Consider the following 17,513-nt stretch of genomic DNA (forward strand, 5'->3'; position numbering starts at 1 on the left):
TGCATAACTCCAAATTCTGCATCTGTCTTCAAAAGCCTTTTCTCTCTCTTTTTCTTCTTTACTTCTGGCTCTTAGGACACTTATTGGATTTAGAGGCCACTCAGTAATCCAAGAAGATTTCATCTTAAAATCTTTAACTTAATTATATCTGCAAAGACCCCTTTTCCAAATAAGGTCAGATTCATAGATTCCAGGGGTTAGGATGTAGACATATCTTCTGGGGGCCACCATTCAGCCCACTAGAATAGGCAAAGAACTTAAAAGTGGATTGGAATTTCTCAAAGCCAAGATAAGCCTGCTAATTCTGCTATTGCATGTAATAGATAAGGTGCTCTGAACATAAATATGGCAGAAAATTCCTAACTTTCTCTTAATGAGTATAGATAATCCTTTACCCAATCCCTTTGATGATCTTATTTAAGGGGTATTGTCAAAATCCAGACTATATTCCAAATACTTTCGGGACAATTAGAAGGATAGACCCTTGAGTCTTCATGATCCCCATTGACATTAATAAGCTATTTAAAGAAGACAGAAGATTCATTCACTAAAATGAATGCTATTACAGTGCAAGAAACAGGACTGTTTTTCTCTTTTCCAAAGTCCATTAAGTGGGCAGCATATTGCAGGCAGTAGGAAGGCTGAAAATCTTTATACTCAGGCTAACCGGAGCTCAGAGTCTTATGCTGCCAATTACTCAGTGTGGACCCCCAAGGCAAGTTATTAAACCTCCCTGAATCTCAATTTCCTTGACCATGAAAGTAACAATATTAATAGATAATATTTATAGAATGCACACTATGTGCCAGACACTATTTTAAATGTTTTCACATATGTTCATTCTAAATCTCCATAACAACATTACGAAGTAGTGGGGCAAACTCCTAGCTTCCCACCCAATATCTCTCCTTCATTCCTCCCCGGTAATAAAGTTTTAAATGGACTAATGGCCACCCAGACAGCGGCTATATTGCCTAGCCTCCTTTACAGAAATAGGTGGCCATGGGAATAAATTCCCTCCAAAGGAATTAAAGCTGAAGTGTTATGTGTAAACTCTGTCACTTCCCTAAGAGATAATCACTGGCTTTAGATTTTCACCAACATAGCAGTGACTCCACTTCCACAGTGTAGATAGGGACAATGCTCAGTGGGATGGCAGAAGACCAAAGTGGAAGGATCTTTTGTCCATGGATGAACATGAGGAGCACGATTAGTCAGGATTGACCACATCAAGAATGTTATGAGAGGCAAATTAATATACATTGTATTTAAGTCATATTTTAGAATACTTTTTATAGCAGTTTAGCCTATATCCTAATTAATACAGGTGGGTGTTATTATTCTCATTTTGCAGATGAGAAATCAGGAGCACAGAGTAGCGAGGTGACTTGTCCAATGCTGTACAGCTGACAAGTGCCTTCCAGCCCAGCCATATGTCAAACACAGTCGGTCTGGCTCTCAAGTCATGTTCCTAACTTATCTGAAGTACTTCTCTAACAATACTTTAAATGTCTGTTGTCAGGATTAGATAAAATAATATAAATAAACTATCTAGTTTGCTGTCTTCCTCACCTATACTTCATAAATGTATTCATTCATTCATCCATCTGTTCAAAATGTTTGTAAGCAAATCCCACGGACTGAGCACTAGGGATGACTAAAAAACAGTCCATATTCTCAAGGAAGTTTGTTGTAGGGATATTAGATATGTAACAAATAAATCACAAAATAACATGTTATATGGAACATGTATCAAGTACTCCTATAACATAGAGCATAGTTGGGGAAATAATTCTTAAAGGAAGTTTTTCAGATAGACATGAGTGAGAAAGGGGATTTTAAGCAGAAAAATATGACCAGCTCATGAAAATATGAAAGCATGAAACAGCCTGGGGAGATTATGAAGATATAGAAATAACCCAGTAGAGCATGATGCACAAACTGTGTGTGTTGGGGGTGTGTGTGCGTGTGTGTGTGTGTGTAGTAGGGAGGGTTAGGAGATGAAGCTGGAGATGTAGGGAGGCAAGATCACGAAGGGCTTTGTATGCCATCCTAAATGGTTTGCACATTACCTTGTAAGTGATAAAGACCCACTAAAGATTTCCAGGTAAAGGAGATATGTTATCAGTCTTAGGCTGTACAGTAAGTCCTCTGGGTACAATTCGGAAGATGGCTCAGAATACCATGAGACCAGAGACAAAGAGTTTGGTCCGTTGTGTAAAGAGGCCACAATTACCATATTTATTCTACTGCTGATGGGTATTTAGGTTGTTTCCTGATTGGGACTATTGCAAACAATGTTGCTATGAACACTCTTGTGCATAGAGTCTGTGGCTTGTGTGCATGATCACCAAATTTGCTAAATCCTGGAAATCCTTTTTCCAAAGTTGTTTGACCAATTTTCACTCCCACCTGCGGTATATGAAGACACCTATTATATAAGATGTTGCATGACTAAACACACATAAATTACAAGGGATTTTCATTGGATTGAATCAAATTTATAGACTACTTTTTGGATAATATCTTGTGGACAATCTCGGTTTTGTTTTATATTTATGTTAGAGGAAAAAAATATGTATATATGATAGGAGTACTTTTATTTCTATTGTTGAAATGAGCTTGAAAAAAGGAAGGAAAATAACCAGAAGTACTTAACCACGACAGGAAGAAAGCAGCAAGTTTTGATGAAGAAAGTGGAGAGGTTGAGACCGATGAAGCTATGAGTGCTGCTAATGCAGGAGAGAACAAAGGAAAGGGATCAAAGAACCCAAGACCAATCTGAAGACAAAAGTTCAAAGGGCACAGAGAGAGAGAAGAAGCAAGGATTCAAAATTGCTCCCCAAGCAAAGGGAGCATGAGAGAATGAAAATGGAACAAAATGGATGCGGAGGTCATGAGGTACAGATCTAGTGTTGAATGGAAGAGACATGAGTGTTACCCAGAAAGGTAGCCAGAGACAAGCACAGGAAATACAGGCAGAGAGAGCCATACATCATGAATGTGTGAAGGAGCATCAGAGCAGAAAATGCATCTTGACTGTTGATTCCACCACACACTGGCTGTTGCACAGCCCACTAAACCTTCTGCCCCGCCCTGTAGTTATTCATTTTCAGTATAAGGCTTAAACTTCATGACGATGACTGTGTCAACGAACAACTACTTGCTTTGTAGCTTTTACAAAATAACAACATTTTGGGTCCATTCAAAAAAAATGTTTAACAGCTTTGTGGAGATATACTTTGACATCATAAACTGCAGATATTTAACGTGTACAACTTGACAAATTTTGACACATGTTCACACCAATGAAACCATCAACACAATCAAGAAGAAGTGCAAGTTTCCCCGTTCTTCTTTGTAATCTTTCCCTTTCGGCCCTTCTTGCCTCCTCCCCAGCACAGGCAAGCACTGGTTTGCCTTCTGTTACTATAGAATAGTTGACATTTCCTAGAGTTTTATATAAATGGGATCCTACAGTATGTACTTTTTTGAGTCTGGCTATTTTCACTCAATATAGAGATTCATCCTTGTTAAGTATCACCATTCATTCCTTTTTATTGATTGGTTCTAGTATGTTATATAGATATGCCATAATTTGTTTATCCACTCACCTGTTGGTGAATATTTGGGGAATTTCCAGTTTGGAGCTATTGCAAATAAAGTTGCTATGAACATTTGTGTACAAATGTGGACATAGACTTTCATTTCTTATGGATAAATACCTAACAGTGGAAAGAGTGGGTTATTTGGTAGGTGTATGTTTAACTTTTTAAGAAACTTCCAAATTGTTTTCCAAAATGATTGTACCATTTTACATTCTTACCAACAATATATGAGAGTTCCAGTTGTTCCACATAGTCACTAACACTTAGTAGATCCATCTTTTTAATTTTAGACATTTTGATAGTTGTGTGATATCTAATATGGTCTTACTTGCATTTTCCTATTGAGAAATGGTGTTGAGCACATTTTTATATATTTATATATGTTTGTATATTGGTGAAGTGTCTATTCAAACTGTCCATTTTCTATTAGGCTGTTTGGTTTTTTAATTGGTAATTTTTGACAGATATTTATGTTCCGGATACAAACCCATTGCTAGATATGTGATTTGTCAATATACTTTCTCAGTATGCAGCTTTTCTTTCATTACTTAATAGAGTTTTTTTAGTAGAAATTCTTAATTTTGATGAAGTCCAATTTATCTTTTTAAATAGATCATGCTTTTGGTTTTGTGTCTAAGAAATCTTTGCCTAATCCAAGGTCACAACGTCTTTCTTCTCCTATGTTTTCTTCTGAAAGTTTTATAGTTTTAAGTTTTATTTCTATTCCTATAAGCCATTTTGAGTTAATTTCTGTATTTGGAGCAAGGTATCTATGATTCTGTGACCAATTACAATGTATAGGTGTTTTTCTACACACCACCAAGCACTTCTGACACCAGCTGAGAGTCCTACAATTCAACTGGATTTTGACACTATCTACCCAGAGATAGCAGGAGATGTAGAATTGAAATTTCCAACCCCTTAATCACATGGTTGGTCCACTAGCAACCAGCCGCCATCCTTAGGTAAGATCCAAAGGTCACCTCTTTAACATAACACAGGAAATCTGTGCCAGGAACAGGACAAAAACCAAATACATATTTCTTATTATAAATCACAATATCACAGTACCAAACAAGTTTGTTTGTTTGGTTTTTTGCTGATGGATATCCAGTTATTCCAGCACCATTTGTTGAAAATATTATGCTTTCTCCACTGACTTGCCTTTGCTACTGAAGTCAGCTACCTGAGGGTTACTGCAAATATTTAATAAGAACATGATTACCTTTTTACCTTATTCCCAACACAGACATAGATGAAAAGAAGTTAATCTTGTCAATTTACTGTTTTGTTCTTTAACCAGAGGGATGATTTGAGGGTCACAAGGATTACGAGCTTGTTTTGCAGAAGAAAAAGAATGCCTTCAAGGATTACCAGGTAACAAGCACCCAGCTGCCATTTACACCCAGAAGTCAGATTGCCCGGGGGCTTATCAGAAGTGAAAGAAGCATGGATTACCCTTTTTTTTCTCTGAAACTCCTCCTGCCAAGCTCCTTAGCTCTATAAAACCTTCTGCTTTCTTCTCTTGCTAAGGTGGATTTGAGAGAACCTATCCTCCCACCTCCTCATTTTGGCCAGTTCCAATAAGCCTTTCTCCATCTCCAAGCTGAGTGATTGGTTTACTGAGAATTGAGCAGACAAACTTGAGATTAAGAGGTTCAATATCATAACTTTGATGAAAATCAATTAATGATATATATGTAGGTCTATTTCTGGACTCCCATTCATTTGTTTGTCAGTGTGGACACAAATATGACACTGTATTGATTACTATAGCTATATATATAAAATAAGTCTTGAAGTCAGGTAGTATCAGTTCTCCAAATTTATTTTGTTCAAGGTTTTAATTATTATTATTATTATGCTATTCCAGATCCTTTATATTTTCACATGACTTTTAGAATCAGCTTGTAAATTTCTACAAAAAAGTGCTTATTATGATTTTGATTGGAAATGAGTTAGGTCTATAGATCAATTTGGAGAATTAACATCTTAAAGATAATGAGTCTTTTTATCCATGAACATGGTATATCTCTCTATTTATTTTAGTCTTCCTTAATTTCTCTTAACAATTTTTTTTATAGTTTTCGATGCACAGGTGTTGCATATTTTTATCAAATTTATTCCCAAGTATTTCGTATTTTGGTGTTATTGTAATGATAGTTTTTTATTCCAATATCCAATTGTTTGTTGTTAGTATACAGAAATGCAGCTGATTATTTACATTGATATTAAACTCTGCAATATCAAAAACTCATTTGTTAGTTTTTGTAGTGATTTTGTAGATTCCATTAAATTTTCTACATGGATGATCATGCTATCTTGCAAATAAGACAGTGTTACTTCTTTTTTCCAATCTGGGTGCCTTTTATTTTTCCTCCTCTTCCTTCTCCCTTTTGTCCACTGGCTAGAGATTCCAGTACAATGTTGAATAGAAGTGGTGACAGCAGGCATCTTTTCCTTGTTTCTGATTTTTAGAGAGAACACCTTCAGTCTTTTACTATTTAGAATGATGTTACCTATAGGGTTTTTTAAATATATCAGGTTGAGGAATGTCTCTTCTATTCCTAGTGTACTGTGGATTTTTTCAATAATGGATTTTGTCAAATACATTTTGTGTATCTAATGAGATGGTCATATGTTTTTCTTTTATATGGATAATATGGTGAATTACTTTCAAGTGTTAAATCAAGCTTACATTCCTGGGATCAATCACATTTAGTCGTTGTAAAATGGAGAACAGTCCACAGACCACCCTCAATTCTGACATCAATTGTAGATTTGGGGATCCTCCAGACCACCTTCAGTTTTAATAATTTGCTAGAACAACTGACAGAACTCACTGAAAGCTGTTATTCTCATGATTGTTGTTTATTAAGAGGAAAGGATGTAGATTAAAATCAGCCAAGGGAAGAGACACACAAGGCAGAGTGGAGGAAAGTTTCAAGGATGGACCTTCTACTCATCCTCTCCTAGTAGAGTCATAAAAAGCACTACTCTCTCAGCAATGATGTGTAACAATATTCTTGGAGTATTGCTAACTGGTGAAGCTCACTCAAGCCTTGATGTCCAGAGTCTTTATTGGGACTCTGTCACAAAGACATGGTCAACTGCCCACATGGTTAACCTTAGTTTCCAGCTTCTCCAGACATTGAACTAACACCACATAACCAAAAGCCTCCACCTCAGATCATGTTGTCAGATTGTTTTGCATGGCTTACAACCCTCAAGTAAACAAAGACACTTTATCAAGTAGTAAATTCCAAGGGCTTAGAGATTATCTCCTAGGAATCAAGGGTAAAACCCCAACCTCCCTTTGGGCAAGGATAAGTTCTTTCCTACAGAGTCATGATATATTACATCTTTTATATTGCTAAATTTGATTTGCAAAATTGTTGCTAACAATCACTGTATCTATGATAACTAGGGTTATTTGTCTATATTTTTCTTTTCTTGTAGTATCTTTGCCTAATTTAGATATCAGAGTAATATTGCTGCCTCACAAAGTTAGTTGGAAAGAATTCTCAACTCCCCAATTTTCTGGAGGAATTTGTGTACTATTAATACTATTCTTCCTTAAATGTTTGGAAAGATTCTCTGGTAAGGCCATCTGGGCCAGGGATTTTCTTTGTGGGAAGATTTTTAAATACAAATTCAATTCTATAATGGATATAGGGCTATTTAAATTATTTATTTCTTCTTAAGTGAGTTTTGGTAGTTTGCGTCTTTTGAGGAATTTGTTCATTTCATCTAAGTTGTTAAATGTCTTGTCATAAAGTTTCCCATAATATTCTTTTATTATCCTTTTTAATAGTTGTAGAATCTATAGAGTAATTTTACCCCTCTCATTTCTGATACTGGTAAGTTGTGTTTCTTTTCTTTTTTTCCTATAATCTGTTTGGCCAGAATTTTATCAATGTTTTCAGAGAACCTGCTTTTGGTTTCATTGATTTACTTTATTATTTTTCTGTTTTCTATTTCAGTACTATATTCCCTGCTCTTTATTATTTCCTTTCTTCTCCTGACTTTATTTTTTTACATTTAATTTATTTTATTAAAATAACATAACTGAGGAACCATTGGATAACTGTATTGTTGTCAGGCACAATAAAAACAAAATTAAAATCATCAAGAAAACCTGTATTCCTGGCTTTCTTGTATACACATGATGTGACCGTAGAAAGACAAGGCTAGCCTAGTGGCCCCACCCCATAGGGGCAGCTCCTGAAAGACTAATAAATTCAGCATGATGGAAGACTGCTCCCTGAGAGGGCGGAGACTGGGAGGGGCAGGTCGAGTGCCTCTTCTGGAAAACCATCTCAATGCATTGGAGACCTCCAAGAAAAGGAAGTGTCCCCAAAGTCAAGTTCCATAGTACCAAAGCAGGCTCCTTCAGGCGGCCACGATCTCGACAGTCCTGGGCTGTTTGGTGCATTATGTGCAAAACTACCTGTTTGGCGCCACACCACTATCTCTGAAGAAAAGTCCTTCCTGTGACAAGCATTCCTCATAGGAGCTGATTTCCTAAATCCACGTGTCCCATCGTCAGGGCTGGTTTACTTACTTCATTTCCCCTCCGAGTGCTTTCTCTTGCTCTAAAAATACTCATTTAACCAATAGCTGGGGCCCCAGATCATGTATTGCCATCAGCAGCCACTGGTGCATCTGGAGAAGGCTCGGCTCTTGAGCGTGGGGGATGCAGGGAGGGAGCAGGACAAACCAGCATTACAAATGGCTTCCTTCTCCCAGAGCCAGAAAGGGTAGAAAAGAAGGCAACATGAAGTTAAGGCCCTGTGAGTAGTCTAGAAGGTCCTTATCAGCAGCTTCTCTGAAACAAGATCTCTGTCCCCATAGAAAGGGAGCAGAAATGTGCCTGCTGACTTCCCTTCCTCCTCTGGTGGCCTGAGTGCAGGTGCGAAGTCAGCTAGAAGACAGGTAGTCTAGGGGACGTGGTCAACGTGCAGGCATTGATGTCCTTGGTGTGGGCCGCCCGATGCAGGGATGGCTCAGAAGCACTCCGGTTGATTTTCGGTAGAGAGTGTTGGAGCAACTCGATGGAAGATAAGATCTGGGGAAAAAGAGGCCTCTCCTCCTTAACTTTCTTCACGCAGTCAGCCACAAGCCTCTTCACTGCTTTGGGGCAGTTCTTGTATAGCTTACTAAGGTCTGGGGAGGCATACCCTCGGCCCACCATGAAGAGGATCTGATCTCGGTTGTTGATGTGGGAGTAAGGCAGTTCCCCTGTCATGAGCTCATACAGTACAATGCCATAGGAGTAGACATTGGACTGGAAGCTGAATGGGTTATTATCCTGCATTCGGATCACCTCTGGGGCCATCCACAGGACAGAGCCAGTGGGGTTGTTCAACCTGCTGAGAACCACTCCAGGGCGACTTGACTGTTGCCAAACCAAAGTCTCCAATTTTCACCGTCAGGCCTTCGTGGAGAAATATATTGTTGGACTTCATATCTCTGTGGATGATGTTTTTTGCATGCAAATAGTCCATTCCCTGAGCTGTCTGCTGGGCGATGTCAATCAACTGGAACATCTGGAACTTGGTCTCCTGGACATGCAAGTGTTTGTAGAGGCTGCTGCCCTCACACCACTGGGTCACAATTGCCAGGTTATCCTTTGTCATGTACCCCATGAAGAGCAGGACGTTCACGTGCCGTGTTTTACGCAGGACAGCCACCTTGTTCCTGAATGCCTGGAAGTGCTCTGATGTGGGGTCAACAACCTTTAAGATTTTCACTGCAACGTCTCCGTGCCATTTGCCCTTATACACAGTTCCAAAGAAGCCTGACCCAATCCGAGTGGAGAGTATCACTTCACTGGCTTCTATTTCCCAGTAACAGTTTGAATCTCTCTGTCCACGAGGTCTAATTTTGTTTTTCTCCTGGGTCCCAGATCCTGGTGCCCGCTCTCTCTGTGCTGGCACAGGGGTTTTAGGCTGTGACCAGCCCATTGGGCTTAGATTGTTGGGGCTACTGGACAAGGCTGAAGGTGAAGCTGATTCACTGTGACTTCGAATTGCATCCTCAATCATCCTGCTGTCCACATGCAGGGTGGTGCTGACCATGTGGACATTAGGTGTGGACGTTGACCTCTGCCTCTGGGAGAGGGAACCTTCAGAGGAGGGACTGGAGTTGTTGAGTGTGAAGGCGTGGGGTGTGGAGTATCTGTGCTGGGAACTAACAGGCATCCGGGAAACAGACTCTCGCATCCGACGCATTGTCAAGGAAGGCAGTGCTGGGATTCCACTATCACCAAAAGTGGAATTTGGAAACAATAAGAGTTGTCTGATATTACTCCAGTCCACACACATAGTAGGTACTTTGGTGCTACAGTGCTCATGAAATTTGTAGCCACAAGTCTGACATCGAAATCCATTTAGCAAGAACTTCTGACAGATGTCACAAGAGGCAAGCTTCAGAAAGGTCTTCCGAGCAAAGCTGTGTGTTGTGAGAGGAACATGATCCAGGAAATCTACTTGAAGTTCTTCTCCAATCAATGAGGCAGCATCAGTATTCCAATCTAAACGTACTTTTTTTTACCTTTGTGTTCGTGGAGAAGTCTGAACACTGCACAGCACTCCGGTTGCAGGCCCCTCACCTTGAGTGCTTTCATAAGGCAGTCATGCAAGCTCACTCCATTTCGCACACTGACCACCGTTCTTTGCTTATTTGGCAAGAAAACACAGATAGTGTTGCTTGTCTTAGAAGAGTCCGTAAGTTTGCCATCATCTGACGCCCGACGCTGATAGCCAAACTGCTGAACTATTGTAGGGCAGATACAGCTGGGGCCATCAAACACCGCGTCTTTGAATCCAAAACCACTGCTGATCGTCTTCCAGGCCCCCTGTATGTGCTCCATTGATGCAGCTTACAAATACTTAAACCTGAGGGAGCCGGGCCGCCTCCGTGTCCCGTCGTCCGGCTGCGGCGTCTAGGCCGCTCCTCTTCCCCGCGGCGGGTGAGGGAGTGGGAGGCGGTCACATTCGGCGCGTCCCCAGCCCAGGGGACGGGGCCCCGGGCAGCCCCCGCATCGCTGCACTCGCGCTCCGCGCCTCAGGGCACACGCCCTAAAGCCCGGCCAGCTGGCCCTCTTCGGGGCCCAAAGAGAGCGGCAGGGCGGCCTTCCAGTCCGCTCGCTCTCGTCTTACTCCCGCCATCTAAGATGGCGGCCCAGCGCCCGCGGTGAAGAGACTCTCAGGCGGCCAAGGCAGGCGAGCGCTCCACTCGGTGCTCCTCCTCCTTACTTTAAATCTAATCTGTTTTTATTTTTCCAGTTTCTTAAGGTAGAAGATGATGTGATTGATTTGAGATTTTCTTCTTTTCAAATATAGGCTTTTAGTGCCGTAAATTTCTTTCAGTTACTGCCTTCACTGCAGCCCACAAATTTTGAAATGCCTTATTTTCATTTTCGTTCAGTTCATTTATCTTATAAGTTCCTTTTTGATTCCCTATTTGACCTATGGGTTACTTAGAAATTTGTTATTTAGTTTCAAGATATTTGAGGATTTTCCAGAGATTATCCATAGTTAATTTTTAACTTAATTCTATTGTAGTCAAAAAGCATACTTGTATGTTTGGAAATCTTTGAAAGTTATTGAAACTCTTTTTTATGGTCCAGAATATGGTCTATCATGGTAAATATTTGATGTGCACTTCCAAAGAATATGTATTCTGTGGTTTTGAGGGGTGGAGTGGTCTGTAAATATCAAATAGGTCATGATACTTAGTTGATAGTTTTGTTAACATCTTCTATACTCTTCCTGATTTTCTGACTACTTGTTCAATCTCTTATTGAGAAAGTATATTTGAAGTCTCCAACTATAATTGTGGATTTATCTATTTCTCCTTGCAGTTTTATGAGTTGTTGTTTCATGTATTTTGAAGCTCTGTTATTAGTTGCATCAATATCTAAGGTTCTTATGTTCTCTTGATGAATTGATACCTTTATCATTATGAATTGACTCTCTTTATCCCTCATAACTTTCTTTGCTCTGATGTCTTCTTTGATTTTAATATAGCCACTCCAAGTTTCTTTTAATTAGTGTTAGCATGGTCTTTTTTCCATCTTTTTATTATACTATTGAGTCTTTTTATTTAAAGTGAATTTCTTCATGTTTCTTGTCCTTTGAGTTCATTGAGCTTCACAGATGTGTGGATTTATGATTTTTATCAAATTTAGAAAGTTTTCAGCTTCTGTATCTTTAAATATTTTTTCTATTCCCCCTCCCATTGTGAGCTCCAATTATATGTATTTTAGGCCATAAAGTGAAGTTTTGAAGTTGTCTCATAGTTCACTGATACTCTTCTCATTCTTTTTGTAGTATCTATTTCTCTCTTTATTTCTTTCTTCTTTTTTTTTTTGAGGAAGATTAGCCCTGAGCTAACATCTGCTGCCAATCCTCCTCTTTTTGCCAAGGAAGGCCGGCCCTGAGCTAACATCCGTGCCCATCTTCCTCTACTTTATACGTGGGATGCCTGCCACAGCATGGCCTGCCAAGCAGTGCCATGTCCACACCCGGGATCCAAACCAGTGAACCCCGGGCCACCGAAGCGGAATGTGCACACTTAACTGCTGCACCACCAGGCTGGCCCTCTTTGTTTCATTTTTGATAGTTTCTATTGCTAGGTTTTCACATTCACTAATCTTTTATTCTGCAATTTCTAATCTGCCCTTAATGTAATTTTTATCTTTAGGAGTTCGATTTAGATTTTTTTTTTTTAAAGATTGGCACCTGAGCTAACAACTGTTGCCAATCTTCCTTTTTTTTTTTCCTGGTTTATCTCCCCAAACCCCACCGTACATAGTTGTATATCTTAGTTGCAGGTCCTTCTAGTTGTGATATGTGGGATGCCACCACAATGTGGCCTGATGAGCGGTGCCATGTCCGTGCCCAGGATCCTAACCCTGGGCTGCCCAGCAGAGTGCACGAACTTAACCACTCGGCCACAGAGCCGGCCCTGGATCTTTTTAAGAATATATATCCTCATATCTCTACTTCACATCTTTTTTCTAGTTTCTTGAACATATGAACTATGGTTATAATAACTGCTTGAATGTTCTTTGATTAACTATCATCTCTGTCATTTTGAGTCAACTTTAATTGATTATGATTGTAATTATCCTATTTCTTCACACATGTGGTAGATTTTGGATGCAGACATTGTGAATTTTACCTTTTTGGCTGTTGGATATTTTTGTATTCCTATAAATATTCCAGAACTTTCTCTCGGATGTAGTTATTTAAAAATAGTTTGATCTATTCATGTCTTGTTTTTAAGCTTTGCTAGGTGAAATAAGTAAAACTCTTCTGAGTATTCTCCCTGATGCCTCAAGAATTATGACGTTCTACACTCATTTGTGGCAACAGGAAGTATTCCTGGCCCTTTATGAGCTCTGGGGATTGTTTCTTCTAATTCTTTTCGGTGTTGGTTTCTTCACAAAAATGTTCTGATCAATACTCAGCTGAAGACTCAAGGGGAACTCCCTGGAGGTCTGTGGAGATCTCTCTGTGCAGCTTTCTCTCAGTTGGTACTCTGTCCTGCAAACTCTAGACATATTGGCCTTCCTGTATTCTCAGCTCCATTTCCTCAACTCACAAGTACTCCTGGGTCTTACTTGGTTTCCTCTTCCCTGAGCCGCATCCTGGGCACTCTTTTCTTTCCTGTCTCTCAAGAGTTGTTGTCTGTTGCCTGATGTCAAAGCTCTTGAGAATCATTGTTTTGTCCATTTTTTCCATTTTATTTTTGTTTGTTTTTTTTTTTTTGGAGGAAGATTAGCCCTCAGCTAACTACTGCCAGTCCTCCTCTTTTTGCTGAGGAAGCCTGGCTCTGAGCTAACATCCGTGCCCATCTTCCTCTAGTTTATACGTGGGACACCTACCACAGCATGGCTGCCAAGCAGTGCCATGTCCGCACCCAGGATCCGAACCAGCGAACCCCGGGCCGCCGAGAAGCGGAACGTGCGAACTTAACCTCTGTGCCACTGGGCTGGCCCCCATCTTTTCCATTTTTTTAAGTCATTTCAGGTAGAATAAATCCAGCCTCTGTTACTCCATCTTGGCCAGAAGTTAAAGTCCCATTCAAAATTTTAACAACAATGGGAATGTAATATTGTTATGATAGGTTAATAGGACACCCTCTAAGACATATGATAATATGTCAATCTTTTGCTTATTTTGTTTACTTTTTTAAAAAGTATGTGTTATCTTTGGGTATGATAAAGGTGAAAGGTTCTGTTATAAACAGCTGCTAAATTTTAGCAAAATTCATTCAAATCTAGTTAAATTTTGTCACAAAATCTGAAGCAGATTTCTGCTAGTTATTGGGTCTAAGTATTTTTGTTTTCTCATGTCCTACAGGAGTGATTTTAACTCTATATTGTGTCAATTTCTACTATAATAAATGATATATCCTGATCTAGAATCTGAACTGTTAAAGAAATTGTGCTACTTCCTTAGAGGTGAACTGATATGGACACTTAGGGATCTGAGAAACAATTTTATCTCCTCTAATGCTAGATTTTCACCCATTTAAAACTTTCCCTTTTTCTTTGGTTCAGCTCAGCAACAAAGAAGCACCATGTTAGATCCTGGGGATTTAAAGGTACTTAAGTTATTGTCACTGCCTTTAGTAAGCTCATGTTCCAATGGCCTGATATACTATCAAGACTGAAATTTGAAATGTTCCACCCCAAGAAAACATGCAGAATCAGGTTGCTGTTCCACTTCCCTAATCATCAGACCTACTTGGAGGATCCAAGGGTATTGATCTCAGGCCATCCTGTCTGTAGACACTGTCAACACCCACAGCTTGAGAACTCTATAGAGGTGGAGGGACTAGACTATTGGAAAACAAATACATAATGAGGACCAATCATTTCAAGACAGAGAAAGATGGATTAAATTTTTTTCTAATTAAGAACTCTCATGGAAGGGAAATAGCTACCTTGTGAAGCAATGAACTTTCCATCACTGAAAGTATTTAAGTCAGACTTGAATGTGTGTATATATATATTTCTATAAAGTTTCTTGGATTGAATGTTCCATAGGACTAAGTAATCACTTTATTCCAGTTTTCCAACCAAGAATCTGTATCACTCAGAATTCATTCCAGGTATTTTACATAGGAAGAAATTTACTACAGAAAAACTTACACAATTACATTACAGCTGAATGGTAGCTCATCCATGGACCCATCCACCCATGCATCCAACCATTCAATGTTTACTCCTCCTACAAGCATGATATGAGAATTCAGTGGTTGTCAAGCCCTGGTGTACAGTCCACAGATAGTGAGTGCATAGGACAGTGCATTCAAACTTTTTCTAAAAAACAATACACATGACAATCAAGATGATGATGCAGATGATATCATCTGTTATGTCCAGTGAGTAGAGTACTGGTAGGGGCTAAAATTGTACCTATTACATGCTTTATGTTCCACCACCGATTTTGGTGTATCAGAGCATCACCACATTGCAAAGGAGTTCAGCTAGTATAGAGGACATAAAAATTCTTCCCTGCTCTCCAACTGTTTGTATACTTAGGATGCAGAAGAGACAGACCTTGAGAGAGATTACTATGGACACCATTCCTGGCTAATCTTTGCATTTCTTTTATTTAGCACAGTGATACATTCATGCTTAATCTTTAGTGAACATTTGTGGAACAGTGCATGTTAAGAATTCGAACTGTTACAAAGATCTATCAGGGTCTTTATATTAGGAAACTCATGGTCTATGTAAGAAAAACTAATATGCTAGTGGAGTTACAATATGATGAGCTTCATGCTCTAATACACATAAGCAATCAGGAAGCAGAGTACAAACACACTGGGAAGAGAAGCTCCCTGCCTGGAAACTTTAGAGAAGGCTCCTTAGGGGCAGTGATAATGGAAATGGACCTTGAAGGAAGAATAGGAATTTGCCCAGTGATGGGAGTGAAGGACTTGACAGGCTGGAGGCATTGACTGTAAACAGACAGAGATGCCCAAGTCAGCCAGTATGCAGCAAAAGGGAGCTGAATTTTTAGGGGAACTGGAAGTGTTGAGGCAGGAAATAAGGTTGGACAGGCAATTTGAGCCAAATTAAAAAGTTTTATCTGCCATGCTAAGAAGCTTGGATTTTGTCCCTGCTCAATGGTTTCAAGCAGGGAGATGATATGACTCAATTTGCATTTTAGATAGATAAAGCTGGTGACAGTGTAGAAAATGGATTTGAAGGGAAGGAGATTAGTTAGGAGGCAGTTACAGTGCAAGATGTCACTTGTGCTGAGGAGGGATAGTGGGGATGGAGAGGGAAAGGCAGATTCAGAAATATTTTGGAAAGGGTACAATTGGTGGAGGTTAAAGGAGATGGAAGATTATTGACAACCTTCAGCCTTCTGCTTTGGGCAGTGGAGTGAAGGGGGAATTAGATTGGAGATCCATCCACGTTTCCAATAAAAAGGTCCTTAAGACCACTTTGGAGGCATTAAGGCAGCATTCAACTGATCCAGTTTGATGCAATCTGCTTTCCTTTCCTCCCTAAAGCCTCCACTACTCATCACCATGTACCCTCCAAAGTGACCCGGAAGCAAAACTTAGTCTCTCAAGTTCTCTCTCTCCTTGCTGCTTTCAGGAGGGGAGAGTAAGCATTGTTTCTCTTTAAGGAATGTGCTGCTAATCACTAACTTTTTTTTAAATAAAAAATAGAGGTAAATTTCTTTAATTTTGGAAAACTATGAAGTTCTAAAAATTATTGTTCCTGGTAGATATTTCCTGACTTCTGTCCAAGATGGCACTCACAAGCCCTCCTGGACTCCTGCGATCTTCCTTTATCACCAAGGTTGGCACTCACTAAACTTTTTCCTTGATACACCTTGCTTGTGCTATGACGACCAGTTTCTCAACTAAGTTTCCATCCCCTTTGGATAGGCCTGAAGATGCAATCAGGATAGGAGAGCAGGTTGGGAATTTTCTCTGCATTAGCTTTCAGTTGATCAAGTGAGCAATCGGCATTTCAGGGAAACACAACCTGGGAGCCCTTTGTCTTAAGGGAACCCCGGCCCCTCCTTGGGCACAATAAACTAGGTGGAAAAAATAATGAATGACCTACTGAGAAGGATAAGGAAGGAGAAGAAAAGAAGTTGTTCTTTGTCAAGTTTTGATTCTGTAAGCATCATAACAGCTGGTGAAAGTTTTTGATAAGTAGCTAGAGAAAGAGGTTATTACTGAAATTCCTTCCTGAATGGTGTGAATTTACATAAGTAATACTGTGAGAAATGCCTTTGGTTCTCAATAGCATTCTATTAAAATTAGAGGATATTAAGATCTCTTAGAGTGTATTTTCCTAAAGAAAGTTATCCAGAAAGAACCTTGAATAAACATCTGAAGAAGTGAGTTCTAGTCCCGGCACCCACCCTCCTGAGCTCTGTGGCTATGGAATATATAATGTCCTAGCGTCTTGGTTTTTTTGTCTTTACAGCGAAGAGATTATGCTATTATTTTTTCGTTTTTCTCTAGTGCTTCACTAAAAGTGAATGAAAATCAGCAGTTACTGTATAGCTGTCCAGAATTAAGCTGCACCACCCATTTTCTATGAACACGTTTTTCCCTCTCAACTATAGGTGAGTGTAAGTTAAATCTGACCTTCATATAGCCTGCCCGCTTCTTTTTGAGTTTGAAGATAAGCTGTTTCTCTTATGAAAGTTTAGGACTCTGTGGTGATTATTAACACAGCAACCAACAGGTGGCGCTGCAGCTCTGTGCAACTCAACTCTACAGTCAACGACTTTTCTGCTTTTTTTACGGTAATAGAACATCTGCACCTCTGCATTTTTTCAATTCGAAATACAAAGGGTTCAGTGAAATAGCCTAATAGGTCTCCAATGGATATAAACCCCAAGGATCAGA

General features: G+C 39.6%; 1 pseudogene; it reads right to left on the minus strand.

Moving 5' to 3' along the window:
• Positions 1–7,726: 7,726 nt before the first annotated feature.
• LOC100050968 (RAF proto-oncogene serine/threonine-protein kinase pseudogene) lies at positions 7,727–10,791 on the minus strand (annotated as a pseudogene).
• Positions 10,792–17,513: the final 6,722 nt, after the last annotated feature.

The sequence above is a fragment of the Equus caballus genome, chromosome 16 (genome assembly GCF_041296265.1).
Source record: "Equus caballus isolate H_3958 breed thoroughbred chromosome 16, TB-T2T, whole genome shotgun sequence".
NCBI classification, from domain to species: domain Eukaryota; kingdom Metazoa; phylum Chordata; class Mammalia; order Perissodactyla; family Equidae; genus Equus; species Equus caballus.